The sequence below is a fragment of the Amblyomma mixtum genome, chromosome 7 (genome assembly GCF_055824585.1).
Source record: "Amblyomma mixtum isolate Tamu chromosome 7, ASM5582458v1, whole genome shotgun sequence".
Lineage (NCBI taxonomy): Eukaryota > Metazoa > Arthropoda > Arachnida > Ixodida > Ixodidae > Amblyomma > Amblyomma mixtum.
The window spans coordinates 102,720,192-102,742,239 of record NC_143018.1 but is presented as its reverse complement, the minus strand read 5'-3'; the positions used below and the strand labels follow the sequence as shown (position 1 = coordinate 102,742,239).

Here is a 22,048-nt window from a genome sequence, read left to right as displayed (position 1 = left end):
TCTACTCGTTTAGTAGCCCTGAAATATTTCTAATAAACAAACCCGAAATCGGTTATCTTGCCTGCACATTAGATCACATGGCCCAGTCCTAGCACTGACGCGTTCAACATTCGCTGTCTGCAGCACTACAAGAAGGAACTGCCACAGCACACGCCATGTTGATTGCCGCAGACGGCGGCACGGAGTATCTAGGAACTGATAGTGACCACCTGTACAACGCCAGGTTGACGAGCCTTGTTATCGTTGAAAATAAAAATGGCGACGGTCAAGAGCATCGTTAAAGGTGCTTCTCGAGCGGCAAGCTGCGAGAACCATTAAAACCTGCACGGCGTTTATTTGAGTACGGCATTAATAAGCTTTTTTTGCTCACCTTTGAAAAGATCTTCACTACGTGGTAACGTCGGTGACCGGCATAATAGCTCTCCTATTTCCTCGGCGGCGACTTCTTCACACCAGGTGAGGTTCGCTATTTGACTATTTATTTGTTCATAGAAATACCTGACAGCCTCCTTCAAATTGGAGGTTTCTCCACAGGATAGTTGAAACGTTGTCTAAGGTGCACACCTAAATATGTAGCAAAATTAAGCTGCGCCTAAATTACACGTTAGGCAATGCTGTAAGCGTCATTAAAGTTTTTTCACATTGCTATGCCTGATATTATCCAGCTGCATAACATCTCTCTGATTACGGATGTCGGGGTGAAGGAAGGAATTGATTTGGAAGTTAGTCATTTTATTACGGCCTGATCTGCTGTACATTGTGTCTTGCAACGCTATTCAAGCACCCTTATCCAGGCCAAACTCCAAGCACACCTCTGCACTAATGATGAATGCTGCTTCTTTGTTAAATGCGGAAGTTCTGTCCAAAAATATTCACGGAACTCAGAACTTTATTGCACAGTTGGGGTGAAATATTCTTTAAACGTTTAGATTATGGGCATGTGAACATTCTACCCTGAAATCACGACGATGACTAAGGAAGTGAAAATGGATGTGCTTCGAAAATGCGGCACATATTGGTTATCTGTTCGTTCCTTCTTCTCTGAGGTGCAATCAACAGCTCTGGCTGACACCAATTTTTATTAATAGTGATATTATTATTATTTCTATAGAAATACGAAATGACAGCCATTATGTCCAACTAGGTGCTAGCCAACGGAGAACTCCTAATGGTACCTGTCTCCAATATTTTTAGCTCAGTAATGTTAACTTTGGTATGAAATGTGCATTATTTACTTTGTAGGCACTTCAGTTGCGATCAGATATTAACAATTGAACCTAAAGGCATGTTTTCTCACTTTAAAACAAAGCTATTGTCTTTTTAACCGTTCCTAGACTGCGACAAAATACTCAGCAATTACAGTATGCGCAGTGCGCACAGTTGTACCCTAATTAATCTAAACAAATCCTAGGTACGTGAGCGCTTTTTTCTTGTTATGGGTGCCGGCTCTCACTGCATTCCGGTGCCTAGATACATAATACATAAATACATAACACATAAGCCGCTGTTAACAAGGCCTTAGTTTTATTCCCATCGCTAGGAATGCTTGGTTCTCGTTTTCTAAATCAATCAGTTTCAATAAATCAGCACATTTCGCGCTGAGGAACACTTTACAAGTTCAGCCCTGCCACAGCCTGATTGGGCTTGTATGGCAGCGGCTGCCAGTATGCGAAAAGTCGCGTGCCACGCTTAACATACTGTAAGACGGGGGTTTATTAAAGGCACTGGGACCTTATTGAAGGAGCAGGGCGGCAACAGTCTGCGGTCAGCCAAAGCGAGCCCAAAGCACGCGCAGCGATGGCACTGCCGCCGCTGCACAGAATGTTCGTCTTCGTCTTTACAATTGCCCCCGGGGAGAAAAGGAGCCAACCTGGCGACTCAGGGCGCAGGCAGGACGGCTGGGTCGTAGAATGGCTTGAGGCGCTGGACGTGAACAGTCTCGCGTCCACGGCGGCGGCGATCAGAGGACGGGTTGAGAGGTTCTACAGTGTAATTAACTGGAGATGTGCGCTCCAGTACGCGGTATGGGCCATGGTACTTGGCAGGAAATTTTGATGACAAACCCGGAGTATTCGTCGGAATCCAGAGCCACACAAGGGAGCCGTTGGCGAAGTGTGGTGTTGTTTGGCTGAGGTCGTGGCGGGATTTCTCTCTGCACTGGGTGTCAGTCGTGAGAGCACGGGCGATGCGGCGACAGTCTTCAGAGTGCTGGGCGGCTTCAGATAGAGGCGTATACTCGGAAGCATCGGGTTGGTACGGGAGAATGGTGTCGATGGTAGCAGAAGGGTGACGGCCGTAAAGGAGAAAGAAGGGAGAAAATCCGGTAGTGGACTGCGTTGCGGTGTTGTACGCGTAGGTCACGTACGGAAGGACAAGATCCCAGTTTGACTGATCTGAAGAGACATACATAGACAACATGTCACCGAGGGTACGATTAAAGCGCTCGGTGAGACCGTTGGTTTGCAGATGATATGCGGAGGTGGTTCGATGAATTATATTGCACTTGGTGAGCAGTGCTTTCACAACATCCGACAGAAAGGCGCGGCCTCTGTCGCTCAGCAGTTCGCGAGGGGCGCCGTGACGAAGGATGAATCGGTTTAAAATAAACGAGGCCACCTCTGAGGCTGTGGCGGTTGGAAGGGCTGCGGTTTCGGCATACCTTGTCAAATGATCAACTGCGACGATAGCCCAACGGTTGCCGGCCGAAGTGTACGGGAGGGGACCGTATAAGTCAATGCCGACGCGGTCAAATGGGCGTGGCGGGCAAGGTAGCGGCTGCAATTCTCCAGCAAAACGATGAGGAGGTGGCTTGCGACGTTGACAGGTAAGGCATGACCGCACGTATTTGCGGATGAATGTGTACATGCCACGCCAATAATATCGTAGTCGGATGCGATCGTAGGTCTTGAACACTCCGACATGACCACACTCCGGGTCAGCATGAAAATGGGCGCAGACTTCCGAGCGAAGGTGACGAGGAATAACTAGCAACCACTTGCGGCCGTCTGAAGTGTAGTTGCGGCGATAAAGGAGGTTATCACGTATTGAGAAATGGGAAGCATGGCGGCGAAGAGCGCGCGAAGGCGAAGCAGCCGTAGGGTTGGCGAGGAAGTCAATAAGAGAAGAGATCCATGGGTCGGCACGCTGCGAGGAAGGCATGGCGCTGATGTGAAGCATAGGTGAGGAGGCGTCGAAGGCGGAAAGGCTGGAAATATTGGCTGGAAGTGGGCAGCGGGATAGAGCATCGGCGTCTTGATGTTTGCGACCAGTACGATACACGACGCGGATATCGTACTCCTGGAGGCGAAGGGCCCACCTCGCGAGGCGACCGGATGGATCTTTCAGAGAGGAAAGCCAGCATAGCGCATGGTGGTCGGTCACGACGTCAAACGGGCGTCCGTAGAGGTAAGGGCGGAACTTGGTAAGGGCCCAAACTATCGCCAGACACTCTTTTTCAGTGACCGAGTAGTTAGATTCAGCCTTTGTTATCGTGCGGCTGGCATAGGCAACGACATTGTTATCGTGCGGCTGGCATAGGCATAGGCAACCCAGCACCTCCACCAAATGTAAGACGGGGGTTTATTAAAGGCACTGGGACCTTATTAAAGGAGCAGGGCGGCAACAGTCTCCGGTCAGCCAAAGCGAGCCCAAAGCACGCGCAGCGATGGCACTGCCGCCGCTGCACAGAATGTTCGTCTTCGTTTTTACATACATAACAACATAAACAGCTAAATATCAAAAGATAAATATAGAAGTAGGACAAAAACAACAAAATTGAACTCATGAATGCTCACCGTTAATGAGAAAAAGAGCCGAATGCATCAAAGCACATCAACACCAAAAACATCTAACCAATTAAGACGACGAATAGGAGAAGTAATATGAGCGTGAAAGAGCGGACGAGACGAGAAAGGCGCAAAATTACTGCGTAGCAGAAATGAGAGCATAAAATAAAATCTGAGATGAAAACAGACGAACGCTACAGTTTATTTATTTCCTAATTTGCATTTAGATAGCATTTGTTTTACGGCAACGCATTTAAGAATGACGACACAATGAATACACGGTTTATTCTACCATGGTGAGTGAAATACGGCGGAATGTTTTATCCATCTGTCGGCATGAGACATCTACTCAGAATATACTCGACTGTGTACGCATTTGGCTAAAAATATTTTAGCCCAGCTCCGTCAAATAGAACAGAATTAAACCTTTAGAAAACTGAAAATATCACATTCGATTGAAAGTTGTGAATCAGGAGCGCTGTTTTTATTTTTGAGTGCAAGACGGATTTGTTTTTGACGGAAAAACACTAGATTCGAATTTTAAACAGCCTTTTTTGGCAACGAAGCACACACTACCCAGCAGACTGGTATATCATATCCTAAAACACTACAAATATAGGGTTTTATAGATATGATGGTTTTCGCAACATAAATCGCCTGTAGTAGTGAATAGTGAAGAACAGAGAGGAAATAGAAACAGCACCCAATATCTAACAGACATCACTAAGGTGGCAAAATCAAGATAAATGACGATGAGATGGACAAAGATAATTTAAAAAAGGAGGCATAAACTAGTGGGTCACAGGAGCAAGGACACAGTATGTAACGATATAGAATGGTCAAGCGCCAACTTCTTTAATATGTTGCAGAAGCATATAAGCTGAGCGCAGTATATGTAATGGCTGATAAAACCGTGTGCAAAGCAGTCCACGATTTTCCAGTCCAGTACTTTACAGATCCTTCAGAGCAGCAGAGAAGTGCTTTCCACGGGAAATAAACGACCAAATACGGAGTGAACTAGATAAGTAACAAGGATGTTAAACAAGGGTGTTAAATAGCAAGGGCTAATAATACAACCTTATGGAATATCAACATCAATACAGGTAAAACTACGGCTAAAATTAGCTGCTCAGAAAAGCTGCGATTTGTTTCTAAGGGATGAGTAAGCGATCGCCAAAAAGTGCCTCAAAAGCCTAATATAAATTATGTTCTGTTCCACTTCAATACAGGAAAGTTTTTAAACTGTATACGTCACCATGAAAAAACAGCGTTTGTACTGCTCATATAGAGCGGTTAAACCTAAATAACTGGTCATAATCTCGAAATTGTCTCCTAAAATTAGTTCTGCTGAAGAATTTCCAAATCACACACTTACCTAATGTTTCTCGACAAAAGCATTTTTGAGCTCTAAATCCTTCATAAACGCTTAAGAGAACTTCTTGCCGGGCTAGTTCGTAATTCATTCTAAAGTAAAGGCGGCAAAAACCACACACACGCACACACACACAAACACACACAAGACAAGAGAACGGGACAGAGCAACACTCACAACTAGTTTATTTTGCAGAACCCAGATACATATATACACATAGCCAGCGCCAGCGCAAGGAACAAAATTACGCATAAATGTGATAACGAATGCTCAAAAATCTTTTTTTCCGCCTGATAGAGAGATACAGAAGTTTCGCTAACACACGCACTGCCTTTCTTACTGATATAGAACGCTTCAATCAGTTCTCTGGCTTCGATAAACGCAATTTTTTCATATAATGTAAGGCTTCAAATAACATTTGTTTGTTGCACACACCATGCGAACTTGTGGATATCCCATGCGAACTTGAAATCATGTGGTTAATAATTTCATCCCGCCTCGGTAACACTCGCTTAGGCATCAGCTACAGGCCCCTGGACTCCCCTGCCACGTTTTTCGCTGACCTACACAACAATATCACGCCCATTCGAACTAGATTTCCAAAATCTGACATTTCGTCGTTTCGACCATTTTATTTACCCAGACACTGATTGGCTGAACGTATCTTCACATTTATCTGCCTCGAATAAATTCATGCACCTAACATTCGACTCTTTTGTCCAACTAGTGAACGCTCCAACACGCCACGCTAATATTTATACCTTTTTCTATCATCTTCTCCAGAGAGGGTTAGCCATATATCTTATAATGATGGGTTCAGTGACCATGAGCTTCTTCAGTTATCGATTAATGCCCCTCATTACTCATGCCACGCCCAACCAAAACAGATGCTAAATTATGAGAAGGCTGACTTTGACGCTATTAATCGCTGGCTCGAGCATTGATCCGAATTTTTCGTTCGTGATTTTTCATCCAGGTGTGATAACGAAAACTGGACTTTGTACAAAGAAAAAATAGTGAAACTGGTGCGCAAACACGTTCAGCAAATAACATTACGAGTCAACATATCTAAACCATCGTATTAGCCGCCGCGATGGCTCAGTGGTTATGGTCCTCGGCTGCTGACACGAAAGATGCTGGTTTGATCCCGGCCGCGGCGTTCGAATTTCGGCGGAGGCAAAATTCTAGGGGCCCGTGTACTATGTGATGTCAGTGCACGTTAAATAACCCCAGGTGGTCGAAATTTCCGGCGCCCTCCACTAGGGCATCTCTCATAGCCTGAGTCGCTTTGGGACGTTAAACCCCATAAACAAACCACACCAAACATTGGTATAACAATTCCTTACGAGCATTAAAAAACAAGAAAAAACGCCTTTTGAAAGCCGCGAAGCGATTGCGCTGTGATTCTGCGCATGCTGAGCACAGACTGTGTGAAATATCATCCTGTCATGCCATCCGGAAGGCCAAAAAAAGTTTTATCACAAGACCTTCAATCGCCCATAAAAAATAACCCCGCAAAACTTTCCAAAACAGTTTCCTCGCCGCGCACGTTGGACAGCAGTTCATTGCTTAATCAAAACAAATGTCCAATACCTCAAGAGAACTGTCCATCCATGTTTAATGACTACTTCATATGAGTATTCACTACCGAAGACTATTCCAACCTACCTCAAACACAAGAACTCAATTACCTACTCATGTCTACAATATATATATATATATATATATATATATATATATATATATATATATATATATATATATATATATATATATATATATATATATATATATTGCCACGTATCATTGCGGTGTTTGTTCGTTCACGCTCAAGGCAGCAGGAAAGGGTCGTTATCACTTTTGTTCGTGACGCGAGAAGCGACCAGACTAATCTCGATTGTTCGCAGCCATGAAAGGCTGCATCTAGGTTTTTCCGGATTACCGTAGATGATCTTGACCTGTTATCTGGAAGTTTCCTTGCCGGCTTTAAATTGAGCGATGCCGCGAGCAGCGGACATTTCGTAGTTCGACGATTGACGAGCACGCTTGTTGCTTACGCCGCCACCGAGTGAGTCAGTGCTTTTGCGGGCGCAGGTCAGCCCAAATAAAGAGCTTCGCTTGCAAGTATTTCTGGTGTCTTCCTGACCGCTGGACTGCCGTCACTACAACGTGACATCTGGTGGAGGTGCTGGGTAGCCTTCCAGGTCCGGACAACCCCTGCAAGTCGTGACGCCAGCCCTTTGAGTTATTCGCCGGAAGACCTGACTCCAGTCTACCACGCAGCCACTGGAGCCTCCAGCCATGACTTACGCCGCAGCAGTGCGCCGTCCTGTACCTCGGCGACGGTACCCAAGCCCCTATCGCCCTTAGCCAGCAGCGCTGGAGCGTCGCCCTCTCGCCCCAACCCGCCCGTCCTACGAGCGTCGTACACGGCCGAGGAAATGCGCCGAGTGGAGAACACCCGACCAGCGCCGCCCACAATGCTTCCACTGCGGAGAAGCCGGTCACATTTTCCGGTACTGCCTATACAGGAGAATGGGCATCCGAGGGTTCCGTTACGACGCCCCACGACCCCGACCCGGCCAGCGACCAGCCGAAATTGAGGTTTTTTGCGTCGGGAAGGATACTCATCGCCGAGCCGCCTATCGCGTTCTCCGTCGCCGTCGTCATCGCGCTAAGTATCTCCTAGCCGAGGCTACGCAGTGCGTGGACGCTTCCCCAGCCCCCGAAGGTTAAACTGAATAAAGCAGCCTCTGGAGGTGAGGTTGCTTCTGAGCGCAATGATACGTGGCATTAGTTCAAGGTGATGCCATTCGGCCTCTGCTCTGCACCAGCGACGTTCCAACGAGTAATGGATACTGTGCTCGCAGGCTTGAAGTGGCAGATTTGCCTCGTCTACTTAGATGACGTTGTTGTCTTCTCCTCAAACTTTGAAGACCACCTCAGAAGGCTTCGGATAGTGCTGGAAACGATCAAGTCTTCAGGCCTGACACTGAAACCAGAGAAGTGCCACTTCGCCTACGAGGAGCTGCTGTTCCTTGGTCACGTCGTAAGCAAGGATGGAGTTCGCCCAGACCCCCAGAAGACGGCTGCGATCGCAGAGTTTCCACAGCCTAATGACAAGAAAGCTATACGCAGATTCCTTGGATTGTGCGCTTATTACCGGCGATTCGTCAAGAACTTTTCGCGCATCGCTGAACCTTTGACCCAACTTACCAAGGCTGACGTGCCTTTTAAATGGGAAAGGCCGCAAGAGGAAGCTTTCAACGAGCTGAAGCGCCGCTTACAGTCCCCTCCTGTGCTCTCGCAACTTGATGAAAACGCCGAAACCGAAGTTCATACCGATGCAAGCAGTGTGGGCTTAGGAGCGGTCCTCGTTCAGAAAAATGGCAGAGAGGAGAAAGTTATCGCGTACGCTAGCCGTTCACTGTCGAGAGCAGAAGCCAACTATTCGACGACAGAGAAAGAATGTCTCGCCATTATTTGGGCCACGTCGAAATTTCGCCCCTACCTATACGGACGATCATTCAAGGTTGTGAGCGATCACCATGCTCTCTGCTGGCTGGCCAATTTGAAAGATCCCTCCGGCCGCCTTGCTCGTTGGAGCCTGCGTCTTCAAGAATTCGACATAACTGTAGTCTATAAATCTGGCCGCAAGCATTACGATGCAGACTGCTTGTCACGAGCCCCTGTCGACGCAGCACCCGAAGAGGAAGACGACGACGCTTTATTAGGACCGGTAAGCGCCAGCAGTTTCGCGCAGCAGCAGCACTCGGATCCCGACTTGCAAAGCCTAGTTGATTATCTGAAAGGCAAGACCGCATCGCCTCCCCGAGGGTTCAAGCGGCAACGGTCGTCCTTCGTCCTTCACAATAGTGTCCTCCTGAAGAAGAACTTCGCGCCCAACAGGACAGTACATCTTCTTGTCGTGCCCAAGAATCTTAGGCAAGAAATTATGCAGGCATGTCATGATGAGCCGACTGCAGGGCATCTCGGGATTGCTCGCACGTTGCACCGCATCCAGGAGAAGTACTATTGGCCGCGGCTAGCTACCGACGTTTCCCATTACGTGAAAACGTGCCGTGAGTGTCAGCGACGCAAAACGCCTCCGACTAGACCAGCCGGACTCCTGAACCCCATACCACCGCCAACTAAGCCCTTTCAGCAAATAGGAATGGACCTCCTCGGCCCCTTTCCGACTTCATCATCAGGTAACAAGTGGATCATCGTGGCCACCGACTACATGACCCGATACGCCGAAGCAAAAGCGTTGCCTAATAGTACCGCAACAGAAGTCGCAAAATTTTTTGTCGAGCAAATTATCCTGCGACACGGCGCCCCCGAAGTGCTCATCACAGACAGAGGGACGGCATTTACAGCGGAGCTGACGCAAGCCATTTTAAACTACAGCCAGACAAGCCATCGGAGGACCACTGCCTATCATCCACAAACCAACGGACTCACTGACCGTCTGAATAAGACCATCGCAGACATGCTCTCCATGTACATCGACGCCGAACACAAGACGTGGGACTCCATTCTGCCCTACGTGATCTTCGCTTATAATACTGCCGTCCAGGAGACAACCAGGTTTACCCCATTCCAGCTGGTATACGGCAGGAAGCCCACGACAACACTCGACGCAATGCTCCCGCACGTTTCCGACGAAGACAACCTCGACGTCGCCGCCTACCTTTATCGCGCCGAGGAAGCCCGAAGACTTGCGCGGCTTCGCATTCAAGACCAGCAGCACACCGACGCCCGACGCTACAATCTGCGCCGACGAGACACGCATTACAAGCCAGGTGATCGGGTTTGGATATGGACGCCAGTTCGCCGCCGTGGATTGAGCGAAAAGTTGCTGCGACGCTACTTTGGCCCGTACAAGGTTCTCCGTCGCATCAGTGACCTCGACTATGAAGTCATCCCCGACGGCACGACAGCATCTCAGCGACGCCGCACACGCCCGGAAGTCGTACATGTCGTACGCCTGAAGCCATATTATGAACGCTAAAGGACTCGAAGTTTTCATTGTCCGTGTTTATTTTCATTTTAAAGCATCGAGACGATGCTTCTTTGGAAGGGGGGTAATGCCACGTATCATTGCGGTGTTTGTTCGTTCACGCTCAAGGCAGCAGGAAAGGGTCGTTATCACTTATGTTCGTGACGCGAGAAGCGACCAGACTAATCTCGATTGTTCGCAGCCATGAAAGGCTGCATCTAGGTTTTTCCGGATTACCGTAGATGATCTTGACCTGTTATCTGGAAGTTTCCTTGCCGGCTTTAAATTGAGCGATGCCGCGAGCAGCGGACATTTCGTAGTTCGACGATTGACGAGCACGCTTGTTGCTTACGCCGCCACCGAGTGAGTCAGTGCTTTTGCGGGCGCAAGTCAGCCCAAATAAAGAGCTTCGTTTGAAAGTATTTCTGGTGTCTTCCTGACCGCTGGACTGCCGTCACTACAACGGAACAATATATATATATATATATATATTTAGATGTAGATATATATCTCTCATTAACAGTTTTAAAGTATCAACTTCCTCAGGGGTAGACGGAATAAATACAAAAATTCTCAAACGCAGCGTACATCCCTCTAGCATCATTCTCTGTCATATTTTCAAGCAATCTCTAGCAACTGGCGAAATTCCTTTTGACTGGAAGATTGGCAAAATAATCCCTGTTTATAAATCTCGCGACAAAAACACAGTTAGCAACTACTGTGCCCCATATCACTAACGAGTATTCCATGTAAGGTACTTGAACACATCGTTGCATTTAACATCGCGAGCCATCTGGAGAATAACTCTTTCTTTTTCCCACGCCAGCACGGATTCAGAAACGGGTTTTGCTGTGATACACAACTAATTTAACTTACTAGTGATTTATTCAAGAACATGGATGAAAACTACCAGACTGACTGCATAGTCATTGACTTTTCCATAGAGTTTGACCGTGTTGCCAATTGTCGCCTTATAACTTAAATATCGTCGCTTAATTAGACTCGCTAACTGTCCCCTGAATCCGGAACTTCATATCTTTTTGAAAGCAGTTCATGGTAACAAAGAACTTTTCATCACACCTTAGTGACTTCACTTCTGGCGTCCCTCAGGGAAGTGTTCTCGGTCCCTTATGATTTTATATTTACATAAACGACCTGCCATCACATCTTATATCCTCAGTCCGACTGTTCACCGATGACTGTATAAATTATCGTTAAATCGGCCACTGACCATGCAGTTCTTCAGCAGGACCTGGAATGCGTAACTCACTGGTGCACATCACGGCAAATAACACTTAATACTGACAAATGTAAAGCAATGACAGTTAGCTGGAAGCACTCAAACTCGCTATTCACTTATTCCCTTAACAGTGTCACGCTATCCAGCACGTCTTCCTATAAATACCTTGGAGTTTATCTGGCTTCAAATCTATCTTGGGCAGAACATATTCAAAACATTACTGCCAAAGCATCGCGCACCTTTTTCTACCCGCAAGCAAGCATACTTAACATTTGTCCGTCTCTAACTAGAATATGCATTAGCTATTTGGTCACCACATCAGGCTTATTTAATTCATTCCCTCGAAACAATTCAGAACCGTGCGGCGCGTTTTATTTCTCACGACTACAACCGTCATTCCAGCGTAACAAGCATCAAGTTATCTTAATCGCTAGCAAGTTTACAGACACGTAGAAATATCGCACTTTGCTTACTGCAGAAACACAGTCGTCACGCGTCCACACTGCCACTTACACGCCGAATGCGCAGTTCACGTCGCCTACATAATAATCTTAGCTTCCAACGTCTATTCGGCCGAACAATTGCGTTCAATTATTGTGCTTTGCCACGTGCTAACAAGTGTTAGAATGGTCTTACGCATTGCATGGCTACCATACGTGTCACATTAATGTTCAAAAACGAATTGACCACCTTTATACATCCATGATATAGTACATAAATTGTTTGGTTTGGTTTGGTTTATGGGGTTTAACGTCCCAAAGCGACTCATGCTATGAGAGACGCCGTAGTGAAGGGCTCCGGAAATTTCGACCACCTGGGGTTCTTTAACGTGCACTGACATCGCACAGTACACGGGCCTCAAGAATTTCTCCTCCAAAGAAATTCCAGCCGCCGCGGCCGGGATCGAACCCGCGTCTTTTGGGACAGCAGCCGAGCACCATAGCCACTGAGCCACCGCGGCGGCCTGGTACATAAATTGTGTTCGCATATGTAGTTGAATCCACGCAGTGGCACTATTCGTTTGCTGTTTTTTCTTCTGGGTCAATATCATACCAATATCATATCATACCAATGTATTTATTATTGTTTACTTTTATGCTTTTCCACTTTGTACCATCTTTTGTCTGCTAAATATTGTACCCCTTTTCTCACACAATGTTCCAAGTGTGAAACCTGGGAGGTATTTGTATAAATGTAAAAATAACTATATCCGCCGGACACCCGACGGCGGTCATGAATTTTTTTGTATTACCGCTTTTTTCCATCAGAAGGCTTCACAATTGCGTTCTATAGAAGCTTTCGCTTCTCGGTGCAATCTTTGGAAACGCTTTAGAAGGAACCTTTTCCTACGTGCCAGAAGCATGCACAATTGGCGTCGATATTATCATAACGGTATTTTACAGTTTTCAAATTTTCCAAACTTTTGACCGACAGTGTTGAAGATAGTAAAAAACTTTGGGGGCTAGCAGATGCATGGTTTTCAAAAAAGAAGATCCGAAAAACAGGCAACATATAAGGAAGACAGATTAAACAAGCGCAACTTGCAACTGTTTATTCACTTGGTGAGTAAGTGAGTGAATATATAGGCAAAAAGTCAGGAGCGTAAAAGAGGACCCGCTCATCAGCACGAGTAGAAACAAGATCAAAAATAGCGCTAGCAAAAAATGTCTCAGCACATATCTTAAAAGGCATATTCTTTATTTGTAAATTATAAGCGAGTAGCTGCTTACACCATCAAATCCGCCTTTGTTGATGCGGAACGCATCACTAATTTCACGGGCTGTAATATCTTTACCCCTGCTCAGGATTTTCGTTTCCTTCAGCTTCGCGTGGTATTTCTTTCGCTCTTTTTCCCTGAAGGCTTTACAGTGATGTGGCAAAAGAGTACCTGTGTCATTCCTTAACGGGCGATTATGATCAGCACGGCGATCATCAATACGGTGGCCTGTTTGGCTAATGTAAGGTTTCCCACACGTTAATGGGATCTGATCTACTACGCCCACTGCACATCTTAAAAACTACGTCACACGCTTTTTCTGGCATTTCAGATTATGTGCTGCATTATGAGTATATGCTGTCATGGAGGGTTTACTTTTCTGTTTGATAACATGGCTTTTTTTTTCGGTGTTATTACACCTTTTGTTTTCTCTCCTTTATTATTAACGCTACAGCAACTGAGCTTATAAGCAGAGTAGGATAGCCAGCTTGTTGCAGCCCTTCGAAGTTTCCTGAGCTTTTTGGCGGCAAGATATCTACAGGGAAGCTTGAGGACACATTAGAGCATTGGCTCGTTAACTGTCTTAGAGTGGGCTGAGTCGACCCCCGGGTGGCGCCCGGGGACCCGCCACCCGGGTGGCATACCCGTCGACACCATGCACCTACGCGAGGTCATCCGAGCAGTTGTTAGGGAGGAACTCCGGAAGTGTCTGCCACCCGCCGCTTGCTCTTCTTCATCCACCCTCACGGAGGTCGTCCGAGAAGAAGTTCAACGTGCACTTTTACCTCGCTTTGCCGTCACCTCTCCTCCGGCACAGCCCGCCGTGACGTGCGCCTCCGTCGTCCGTCGCTCGTCGCCGCCACCGGTCGACCACCCGTTCCCCCCTCTGCAGCCCCTGTCACCTCATGGGCCTGTTTCCACCCCTCGTCTCCCACAGCGTGGACCAAGCAAGGCCGACGCGTGGAGGACCACCAATGACCGTCCGCTATGTTTCCAATGCGGGGAAGCCGGTCACATCTATCGCCGCTGCCTTATCGTGAGCTCTGTCTTCGCGGATTCCGACGAGATGTGCACCGCCCCAGGTACGGCGAACAGCCTCGGGAAATTGAGGAATTTCTGCGCCATTCCCCGCCACCTGAGCGGCCTTCTCGTCGTGCGTTTCGCTCGCCGCCGCCGCGCCGCCTCGATTCCCCTCTGCGCGACCGCCGCGGTAGCCTTTCTCCTCGTCGGGAAAACTAAGCCCGGCGACGCCTGGAGGTGGCGTTGCCGACCAACAATCCGTAAAAGAGCCTCCACTTACGACGTCACGCTCCCCCTCACCGACCGACGACCTTTCCGCCGATCCTATAGCCGCCTCTGCTCGCCCGGTGTACAATAATCTTGACGTGCTTATCGACGGCCACGCCACGACCGCCCACACCGGCGCCGACTATTCCATTGTGAGTGGGGAGCTGTCCCGCCGCCTTCGCAAGGTACTCACGCACTGGGACGGCCCACAAATCCGAACCGCCGGAGGCCACCTCGTTACTCCGGTCGGCCGCTGCACTTCTCGTATTGAGATTAACGGTCTCACGTGCGCCGTTACCTTCGTCGTTTTGCAGCGCTGCTCGAGAGATATTATTCTCGGTATGGATTTTCTGACTGAGTTCGGCGCTGTTATCGACCTCGCCGACTGCCGCCTCACCCTTCGTCGACCTTGCCTTGACCCGCCGAGCTCCGAGCTGACGTTCTCCGAGGCGAGCATCTTAGCGTACCACGTGACTTTGCCGCCTGACTCGAGCATGTTCCTGCTGGTCGAGTCCGCACCGGTTGCCTCTGGAGAAGTTCTTGAGGGTAGTGTGCAGGTGCTTCTTGACAGGGGTCCTGGTGTTGCTAGAGGTGTCACGCGGCTTCACTCTGGTTGCGCCCAAGTCCTCGGCACGAACTTTCGCAGCGCTCCGCAGCACCTCACCAAGGGCACAGTAATCGGCCTTATCGAGCGCCTCAGCGCCCCCGTCGACGCTCAGATCCTGTCTCCGGCTCCTTCCTGTCCGCCCTCTCCCCAGCACTCGGTGCCGCCTTCAGGTGTCAGCATTGCACCACAACTCTCTGCTCAGGAGAGAGACGAGCTCGTCGCTCTGCTGGGCAAGTTCGACGACTGCTTTTCTACGTCACCAGGGGTTCGCCAGACGCCAATAGCAAAGCACATAATAATTACCGACGACGCTGTCCATCCTGTCCGTCCGTCATCTCATCGGGTTTCTTTAAAAGAACGTGAAACCATACAACATCAAGTGCGCGAAATGTTGGCCGATGACATTATTCAACCATCTCACAGCCCGTGGGCTGCTCCGGTGGTGCTGGTGAAGAAAAAAGACGGCACTCTTCGCTTTTGTGTAGACTACCGGCGCCTCACGAAGAAGGACGTATATCCACTTCCGCGCATCGATGATGCTCTTGATCGCCTGCGCCATGCCCGTTACTTTTCGTCCATCGACCTTAAAAGTGGGCATTGGCAGATAGAAGTGGATGAGCGCGACAGAGAGAAGAGTGCTTTCGTCACTCCAGATGGATTCTATGGGTTCCAGGTGATGCCTTTCGGACTCTTTACAGCTCCTGCGACCTTCCAGCACGTTATGGAGACCGTGCTCGCCGGCCTCAAATGGCAAACATGCCTTGTCTACCTTGATGATGCAGTCATTTTTTCAAGCACGTTTAATGAACATCTGGTCCGCCTAAAAGCTGTCCTGCAGGCTATCAGAAACGCCGGCCTCACCCTCAAGCATACAAAGTGCCAGTTTGCCTATTGCGAACTGAAGTTTCTGGGTCACGTCGTAAGTCACGAGGGCGTCCGTCCTGATCCCGATAAAACAGTCGCTTCCTTCCCGACGCCGTCGGATAAGAACGCCGTGCGGAGATTCCTGGGCCTCTGCGCTTACTACGGACGCTTTGTTCCCATCTTTTCGATATCGCCGCACCGCTTACTCGCCTCACGAAAGAGTCCGTCCACTTCCAGTGGTCTGATGAAGAGCAGGTTGCATTTGACCATCTAAAACGGCGCCTGCAGACTTCGCCTGTACTAGGCCATTTTTAACAGGACGCCGCGACTGAGGTGCACACTGTCGCTAGTAACACGGGCCTCGGGGCCGTCTTGATTCAGCATCAGAATGGAGCCGCGGGCTTGTCATCGCATACGCCAGTCGTGTTTTGTCGAAGGTAGAAACCAATTACTCGACCACCGAAAAAGAATGTCTCGCAGTAATTTGGGCGATCACAAAGTTCCGAACCTATCTGTATGGACGCCCATTCTAGATGGTCACAGACCATCACTCTCTGTGTTGGTTGACCAATGTAAGAGACCCTGCAGGTCGACTTTCGCGGTGGGCTCTAAGACTGCAAGAATTCGACGCTACGATCGTCTTTAAGTCTGGTCGTCGACACACTGATGCTGACTGCCTGTCCCGCGCTCCCGTCGAATCCGCACCTACTGATACGGATGACTATGACATCTTCCTAAGAACTCTAAGTCCTGTAGATATGGCGGCACGGCAGCGACTCGACCCCGAACTTCGCGACGTGATTTCCCATTTGGAGGGTCAAGGAGGTGTAGTCCCACGTCCTTCTGTACGCGTACTGCCTAATTTATGCCTTCGAGACAACGTTCTTTATATGAAGAATTTTGCCGTGAGCCCGAGGTCATGGCTTTTGGTTGTGCCCACAGATCTGCGTGACGAAATTATAGAACCGTCTCATGATGACCCCTCCTCAGGACATTTGGGGTTCAGTCGAACGCTCGCACGAATACGTTCTAAATACTATCGGCCGCTACTCGACAAGACCGTTCGCTATTACACTAGGACCTGCCGCGAGTGTCAACGGCGCAAGACCCCACCCGTGAAGCCTGCGGGACTCCTTCTCCCCATCATGCCACCGCTCAGACCGTTCGAGAAAATTGGTATGGACCTACTCGGACCTTTTCCTAAGTCGCAATCGGGTAACCGCTGGATCGTTGTAGCGACGGACGACCTAACGCGGTATGCCGAATCACGAGCTCTGCAGTCATCAACGGCTGCGGATGTGGCAAAGTTTTTTGTCGAGTCAGTTTTTCTTCGACACGGTGCCCCAGAGGTCCTTATCACTGATCGTGGTGCCGCATTTATGTCCGAACTTCTGTCACAGATACTGAGCTTAAGCCGCACTGCCCACCGCAAGACTACCGCATACCACCCACGAACAAACTGGCTGACCGAGCGTCTTAATAAGACTGGCTGACATGCTCTCAAAGTATGTCGACATCGAACACCGAACCTGGGACGAAGTGTTACCGTACGTCACTTTTGCCTATAACACCGCGGTTCAAGAAACTACCGGATTTTCACCATTTAGACTGGTGCATGGCAGGGAAGTCACTACTATGCTCGACGCTATGCTGCCCCACCAGCCAGACGTCTACACTCACGCCGATGCTCAACTCGTCGCCCAACATGCGGAAGAAGCCCGACAGTTGGCCCGCCTTCGCATCCAAGCCCGCCAGCAAGTCGATGCTCGCGGATACAACCAAGGCCACCGCGGTGTTCAATTCAATCCTGGTGATCGCGTGTGGGTGTGGACTCCAATTCGAAGCCGTGATCTTAGCGAGAAGCTGCTGAAAAGATACATTGGCCCGTACGAGGTGATTCGCTGTGTAGGCGAGTTAAATTACGAATTGCTGCCGATCGTCACGCGGGCGTCCCGCCACCCGCCTGCCTCTGAAGTTGTGCACGTCGCTCGCCTCAAAATGTACTGTGACCACACGGAGCACGAGGCCTGACTGTTCGCGGTTAACACGTTTTTAAGCCTTAATTTTTCCTCGCTGCGCATCGGGACGATGCGCCTTTCGGGAGGGGAGCAGTGTCATGTGTGTTGTGATTTTCCACTCAACGTGATCTTCAGCCAGCGGGGTGCCGAACGCCGGCAAAGACGAAGAAGCGCGGAGGGAATTGCTCGTGCGCCCAGCCGCGACCGCTTGGACTGTCTCTGGCGCCTGCCCTCCTGTGGTCCTGGTCTTCCAGTGTCCCCACGACCCGCGTCTTTTGAGCGACCCGTGACAATGTCACCAGATCCTTCCGCGCCTGCGGGTAATACTTCCAGAAAACGCTTTCGTCGTTGAGGCTTTTGTTAATGTCCAAAAACTAGCTTCTGGTTTTCGGGAAGCTCGTAGGTGAAGCGTAAACAATTCCCATGTGCTTTAAAGCTAGGTAACCCCTCTTGCACTGTTTGCATGCATTTGGAGGTTGTCTGCTTCTTTAGAGCAATTAAAAAAGCGTCAGCATATCTAAAACACTTAAGTACTTTATATTCACTAAAAACGTCTGGTAGAGGTCTGTCAAGACCTGCTAGGAAAATATGGCATAATACAGGGCCATGCAAGACCCAACAGAAATCGCTCATTTTTGCACTAAAAGCTGGTATTGAAAGGAGACAGTAGTGGCAGACAGGTAAACTCTAAAAGCACCAGGAAGTTCCTTACTGAATTACCAGATTCGTCCTGGAAAGAAACACTGCCATTTTTTTTTAGTACAGGATTCAAAAGCAATCAACAACTCGCTCTGCGGTGTTGAACCGTAGTGAACTTTTAACCGTAGTGTCCCTTTGTAAATGTTTGCATGTCTTGCAAACATTTACAAAGGGACACTACGGTTAAAAGTACGGCAAGCGATTTCAGTTTCGATATAAAGACCAGTTCTGACTGCACATCGTCCAATATTATCTACATGCTCCAGTGCTCCTACTGCCAGAAACAATATATCGGAGAAACCGGACTAACAATGAGTGCCAGATTAAACGGGCACCGGGCTGACACAACACGGAATGAACAGAAGGCAGTGTCGACCCATTTTAATCAACGCCATCACAAATTCGACGAACTCAAATTGTTCATTCTTCAGTCAGGCTTCAAATCGACTAGGGACAGAAAATACAGAGAAGCATTCCTAATCCACAAATTTAAAACACTGCAACCAACAGGGATCAACATGTCCAGAGGAAACCTGGAATCTCTCAGGTACATTCCAGGGTCAGCATAATTTTAAATTAACAAATGTCTTGCACGTGGTCAGACTATTTCATAGAACCTCACATAAGTATACTGTCGCTCCTTGCACCCTTCCCACGTCATATCTTCCAACCCATTACCGGCCTTGTCACCCTCTCCCTTCGTTCACCTCTTTTTTTTTCTCTCTCTCTTCTTTTTCTCCTAATCCCCTGCTACCAGTTCTCGGAAACCATGACACGCCTGTTACCCCCTCCGCCCCCACTTTTTGGCTTTCTCTGAACACGAGCCATTTCCCCCCCCCCCCCCCCCCCCCCCCTGCCTTGTCCTTCCTTGGAAATTGCCCCCTTCCTTTCTCCTTCCAGTGCCAGCCTTTTTTTTTCTTGTTCTCATTTCCCTGTACCACGCTTACTAATCCTTTTATCTGAGTTTTGCAGGTTCACCCAGCGCCTCATCCGCTTCCCCCGTCGCAGCCCCTTCAAACCTTTTGTTCATTACACACCCCCCGGATATAAGTTGTTCCACTATTGCAGCCTAACGAATCATGATTCACCTCCCTCCCTTTCCTGACACGCATCCCCTCCCACACCACTTTCCTTCCCCACCCCCGGGGCCTTCCTCCTCGGAGCGAAGGCCCTATTTAATCCCTGCCGATGATGAACGCTTTGCCCAGACGAAGACAAGTCCCCTTGTCGAAACGTTGGCTCTAGCAACCTGAGGTTTTCCCCTCCCTTGTTCATACATTAACTAGTATCACGAAATCTGCAAGTCACGCTTAACCATCATTAAACATCATAAATGGCTAGACCTCTCTAGACGTTTCATGCACATTGTGTCGAACGTCCTAGTCTAGAGAGTTCTATCACTTGACAGGTGAGTGATAGGACATGATGGATTGCATTCATCATCATCATCAGCCTGACTACACCCACTGCAGGGCAAAGGCCTCTCCCATGTCTCTCCAATTAGCCATGTCCATTGCTAGTTGCCGCCACTGTATCCCCGCATACTTCTTAATCTCATCCGCCCACCTAACTTTCTGCCGTCCCCTGCTACGTTTGCTTTCTCTTGCAATCCACTCCGTTACCCTTAACGACCAGCGGTTATCTTGCATTCGCATTACATGCTCTGCCCAAGCCCACTTCTTCCTCTTGATTTCAACTAAGATGTCATTAACCCGCGTTTGTTCCCTCACCCACTCCACCCTCTTCCGATCTCTTAACGTTACACCTATCATTTTCCTTTTCATAGCTCGCTGCGTTGTTCTTAACTTAAGCTGAACCCTCTTTGTTAGCCTCCACGTTTCTGCCCCATAGGTGAGTACCGGTAGGATACAGCTGTTATATACTTTTCTCTTCAGGGATATTGGTAAGCTACCATTCATGACCTGAGAGAACCTGCCATACGCGCTCCGCCCCATTCTTATTCTTCTAGTTATTTCCCTCTCATGATCCGGATCTGCGGTCACTACCTGCCCTAAGTAGACATATTCTCTTACTTCTTCGAGCACCTCGCTACCAATTGCGAATTGCTGTTCCCTTGCAAGGCTATTGAACATTACTTTGGTTTTCTGCATGTTAATTCTTAGCCCCGCCGTTATACTCTGCCTGTCTATCTGATTGAGCATGATCTGCAGTTCTTAACCTGAGTGGCTTAGCAAGGCAATGTCATCAGCGAATCGCAAATTACTCAGGTATTCTCCATTAACTCTTATCCCCAACTCTTCCCATTCCTGTCCCCGGAATACCTCCTGTAAGCAGGCAGTGAAGAACATTGGCGAGATCATGTCTCCGTGCATGACACCTTTCCGCATTGGAATTTTATTGCTGACTTTATGGAGAACTATAGTAGCTGTGCAATCGTTATAAATATCTTCCAATATATTCACATAGCACTCTTCCACACCCTGATTCCGCAATGCCTGCATGACAGCTGAGGTTTCCACTGAGTCGAATGCTTTCTCGTAATCAATGAAGGCTATATATAGGGGTTGGTTATATTCTGCGCATTTCTCTATCACCTGATTGATAGTGTGAATGTGGTCTATTGTCGAGTATCCTTTACCAAAGCCTGCCTAATAATTTGGTTGACTAAAGTCCAAGGTTTTCCTGACTCTATTAGCGATTACCTTAGTAAATACCTTGTAGGCAACGGACAATAAGCTGATCGGTCTGTATTTCTTCAAGTCCTTGACGTCTCCTTTCTTATGAATTAAGATAATGTTAGCGTTCTTCCAAGCTTCTGGTACTCTCGAGGTCACAAGGCATTGCGTATATAGGGTGGCCAGTTTTTGTAGCACAATCTCTCCTCCGTCCTTCAGCATATCTGCTGTTACCTGATCCCCACCAGCTGCTTTCCCTCTTTGCATTGCTCCTAAGGCTTTCTTTGCTTCCTCCTTCGTTACTGGCGGGATGTCCCATTGCTGTGCTCAACTGCCTCCATCAGTAACTTGATGCTTACATTCGCTACTGTATAGATTTTTTGTAGAACTCTTCGGCTAATTAAACTATCTTATTCATATTGGTGATGACATTGCCCTGTTTGTCTTTTAGCGCATACATCTGGTTTTTACCTATGCCCAGTTTTCTCCTCACTGATTTTTGGCTACCTCCATTCCTTAGAGCATGCTCGATTTTCTCCATGTTAAACTTTCTTATGTCGGCTACCTTGCGCTTATTTATTAACCTAGATAGCTTTGCTAGTTCTATCCTGTCTGTGGAGTTAGACGTCCTCATGCTTTGACGTTTCTTAATCAGATCTTTAGTCTCCTGAGATAGCTTGCTGGTATCCTGTCGAACAATCCTACAACCTACTTCTGCGGCGCACTCTGTAACGATAGCTGTAAGATTATCATTCATTGTTTCAGCACTGCGGTCGTCTTCTTCAGTTAAAGCGGAAAATCTGTTTTGCAGCGACATTCTG

The 22,048-nt window shown here is 48.3% G+C and overlaps 1 protein-coding gene across 1 annotated transcript in view; it reads left to right on the top strand.

Annotated features, from left to right (window-relative positions):
* Positions 1-270: 270 nt before the first annotated feature.
* Positions 271-22,048, top strand: part of LOC149337044 (uncharacterized) — a 33,948-nt gene continuing 12,170 nt past the window's right edge. The window contains exon 1 of the mRNA XM_089553284.1: positions 271-456. The gene's annotated coding sequence lies outside the window, so the exon portion shown is untranslated. The remainder of the gene's footprint in view (positions 457-22,048) is intronic.